Genomic DNA, 4,591 nt, shown 5'->3' with positions numbered 1-4,591 from the left:
TTGGTATCCACAAGGAATATACGGCTGACCCTACCACCAATACAAAATGTGAAAAAGGTGCCGCTTAAACGAGCTTTAGGTAACGTAGCCAGGGGCTGCCATTCATTCGTTTGCCAATTACATTCTGAATCTCTCCGGAAAGATTGTAAGCGGTCAATAATTGGGCAACCTATATCAACTTCGTCATACTTATAACACACAACACGTCCAAATGAACATGTTTGGAATCAGTTTCCTTTGCCACAATATTAAGAAGTTCCCTAAATTTTGTCGCCTATCTAGGTCCCTGTGAATTTAGGTACCCTGTTCTGTTAAAATGATGAGGTGACAAAGCCAGCTTATATATCCTACAAGACTTCATATTCGGCGCATCTGTACAATTTGAGAAGCCTTTAAAAACATCAGTATCCTTTATAAGTGCCACAAACCCACTTTAAAAGGTGATTTTGCAGGAAGACCTATTTATGTTGACGCCATCGACAACTGACTCATGCAACCAGATGACCGCATGCTTCGTTTTGAGAGTTGTTTCAGAAGTCAGGGTATAAGATGCCAGCGCTTAAGCAGCCATTGACATTCAATGTCGTTGTACCATTTATTGGCAGTCTGAGCCAGCAAAAATCAATAAATGTATTGTAACAAATTATATACTTTTTCCGAAAGCGCTTTGAAGCGGCAGTTTTGTTTAGTACTCCATGACTAAAAACGTTATTAAATTTAACCCTTAAAGCAACAAGTATCCTGCCATAGTACGTGTAAATTCAAACTTTTATTGAAACTGCAGTGGCTGGACAAAAAACTAGATTATTGATATAACTTTTACCCTCTGAGCAGAGCCAATCTGTCCTAAAAGGCAAGAAAGCACCCTACGGCTATTTAAAAGGCACCATATGTGCTTACCCCACGAAACTTTAAGCGTCTTGAACTCGGAAACGCTCAATTAGCAGTTGAACACTCATTTGTAAGAGGTCAGTCAGCATACTGGTTGACTCCCACTTAGACGATACGTAGTGCCGCGCAGTCTATCCACGGTATCACGACCACCAAAAATTCATAAAGCAGGTATCCCCGTAAGACCGATAGCATGCGGAATAATTTCCCTGCTACATTAGCTTGCAAGATTCCTCAGATTAGTTACAAAACCCAAAAGTGAAAAATGGGGTGCTAATTTGAAGAATTAACGCTACATTGCGAAAAGAAAATCCGGCTGCTTTCTGGCGTAAGGCGAAGTTATTGTGGGTCATGACGTCAACAAATGCATTACAGTGGAATATGCCTAAAGCCGACTCACCTTATTTTCAACTCCGTAGTTCTGCTCATAAACAAAGTATACCAATTACATCTCCAATAGCTCTGGTTGTTGAAATTATTTTAGCGAAAACTTTTCAACAGTAGGATTTAAACGGACTCTTGCACCCACCCAAAGTATTCTCTTAAACTAACAAGACTTGATTACGGAATTCAGCGATCGTTTGAACGACATAAATCCATACATAAGGATGCAAACGGAGTCCGCTTTTCTCATACCACCATTCTCAGACTATTCGGTGAGAAAGATTCTTGATAAACTAGAAAACAAATACGGTGTACAAGTAGCCAATAACGAGGCGATCTTCACCTAAATGTCTTTCCGTCCAGAGTTGGTATTTGCTGTAGCTACCCAGTGTGGTTTAGCTTGGTAAGGACTCTGCGCACAGAAAGTGATTCTCCAGCATCTTAAGTTAAATGAAATGAAGGACTTCATGATGGTGGCTAGTTGGGTGTAGATATAAAGGGACAAATGTACATTTTGCGGAATCTTGCAAGGAGGAGATTGCGGCCGCGTTATTTCATATGTTCCGAAACCATCCAGTCTTCCGATGGAGTCTGAGCTAAGCCAACACGAGAAAAGCGTTATAGAATGGAAGCACTCTCTCCGCACTTGTTCAACCGACACATCACTTCTCGGTGCACGGAACTTGGGACTGTATGCAAAACAAATGCAGCGGCTGTACTAAGGCCAGACGGACTGCTGGAAAACTTCACATCAGAATCCAGGAACAAGTTAAACGCAAGAAACTCCATGAGACGCACATAAATATCGAGTAGTGCTGAAAGACTTAGCAATGGCTTGAATTGCGCAAGACACGGGACACAAGATAAATTTATAAAATGTTGAGGTTGAGGTAGGGGCTTCGACAGTTGCCACATAGAATAGTGGCTAGGGGGTAGAAATCCTAAGTTGATTGGATTAGAAGGCGTAGACCTGGAAGTCCTGCAGAAATCGGTTTTATTTTAAGCAATCTGGCACTGTCGGTGTGCGGCTATTAGCAAAGAGAAGTCATCCGCGAAAATATCTTCTGGAGCGCATAAACAAAGGCTTACAAAACTTCCACACGATCTCACCTCACCTTGGCCAAACTGTCTCAAATAAAACAACAAAATTCACCAGTGACATCTTACAGGATTTAGCACTAAGAGCTTCCAGGACTGAAACACCTAGGACCCGAAAGCCAGTCCAAATGGCCTCCAAATTTCGAAACCTTCCACCTTACGTTTTTGGCACCCACAACCAGGAAAACTGTTTTAGCTGGTATTGAACACCGATTTAGTGTGATATTTCGGAAAGATGCATCTGACTCGTGTTCCATCTGCATTAAAACTCGGTCGAGGTGGTCATGATGAAGCTTGCTGTCACAGCTGTAAATCCACCTGTTATTTATTGTTTGGCAACAAAAAACCTGCGTTCTTTTCCAAAATCATATCACTCTGAACAACAAGGACCAACAGCTTGCTTCGACAATCGGTAAACAGTGAATGCATTTCTCAATATAAAAATGTGTGTGGAATAAACTATCATGCACAAAAATCTTGCCCATCGTTGTACCGATACTGAATATCACTATTTCCACAACTTTTTGACTCTTCATCTTTGTTACCTATGAGGAGTTCATGAAAGGTCTCGTAGGATTTCAACAACAAATAGAACCTTAATTTGGTTCATGTGCACTGCAACAGCGTTTTTAAGTGTTTGTTCCAGTCGCACTCCGTCTTTGCCCAAGCTGTAACGTTTTTTTAAATGTAATCCCAGGCGACTCACACAGTCCGTGCGTTCATGTGATGAGAGTGTTGTGGACATAAATCTGTGATACCTAAAGCGCCATTCAGCGACTATGTATAAAGATACTGTCGAAAATGTGGTATTTATAGTGTAGGTCCAATTTACATGGGACGGACTAACGAGAAATTGTTTACAAGGTTGTGGTAATAGCATCAAAACGAAAACCACAATAATCTACCTTACACTCGAATACTATTACCAAAGTCAAACGATCCTTAAATTCGCTCGAAACGCTTGACAGTGTGCGAGTTCACGAATATCGCAGTGCAAGTGATCGCTCAGATTTTTTGCGATTGGGGTGGAAACGTTGAATGTGCATCCTTGAGCTAAAACGATCAGTTGTGACGGTCTATAGTATAGCTTATGAAGCCAAAATGACCCACTTAACACGCCACTGCTGGTACTCGATTGTGCCTTAGCGGGGTGCACATAATGGTACATAGGTCGAGTCAACAACGCAAACGCAGAATCAACACGTACATTTTGAGCAAGTTTATCACTTATCGTGCGAAGCAAACGGGGAAACACATTTGACATTTCGAAGAAAAGTGAAAAATTGAAAGATTGTGATGACAGTGATATTCGAAAAATGGTTATAGCAGTGATACTCTTGCATATCTTGCGTCCACGTGTACAATATAGGCCTTAGCCAATTCCATAAACTATTACATCTGAAGAACTAGCTGCAGCTTTCGCCCGTTGTTATCGATCCACGTTTTTTCCTTGAGTCGCGACATCTTATTGCATTAGACACTTTTCCAATTCGGGGTAATCGTTGACCTTGAAGATTCATTCACTTAATCAGGGAATCTTCAGAAAAACAGTAGACAAAGACATTATTAATTATGCGGTGGTAACCTTGAAAACATCGCAGTTCCCAAGAAATTACTGCCATTCGCCAAAGGGACGCGTGAATTTACCAGCACTGGTGCAAACGACATCCGCGCCATTGATAGACCACAACAGATGTGGGCGAAATGGCTGCCCATCGAACTTCAAATGCGGTATGCAATGCCACACCAGCAAGGCCTGGTGGCACTTCAAATGCACGGGTTTATAGGACGACCAGATAAGCCGATAAGCTAACTCTCCTGACCCGTTTGTCTGCGCCTGCTGCCTCCACGTTAAGAGTGCAGTGCATACCGCAGCCAAGAGGAGACCCCCCAGAAGCAGTACCAATCCCCACTGCAGATTCTGAGAGAAATATGTCAGTGTTCCGCTTTGATCGGGAAGCTCTACGAGAAATTGGAGCGTCTTTCCAAGGCACCGAAGGATTCAGGCACTTAGAATGCAGCGACTTGGACGAAAGTTGACAAGGAACTCTGTTTGCTGAACGAGTACCTCGAGATATCCATACCGGGTCCTCTGGCCGCGAATAAAATGATACAACTCTCTGACGCGGCTATGAAGACCGCCACAGCGTCTTTGGTGGAGAGGAGCCTAAGGGAAACAGATTGATAATCTGAAGGTCATTCTCTGGAGAAACCACGT

This window comes from Opisthorchis viverrini (genome assembly GCF_000715545.1).
Source record: "Opisthorchis viverrini unplaced genomic scaffold opera_v5_258, whole genome shotgun sequence".
In the NCBI taxonomy this organism is placed as follows: domain Eukaryota; kingdom Metazoa; phylum Platyhelminthes; class Trematoda; order Opisthorchiida; family Opisthorchiidae; genus Opisthorchis; species Opisthorchis viverrini.
This window is presented reverse-complemented; position numbering follows the sequence as displayed.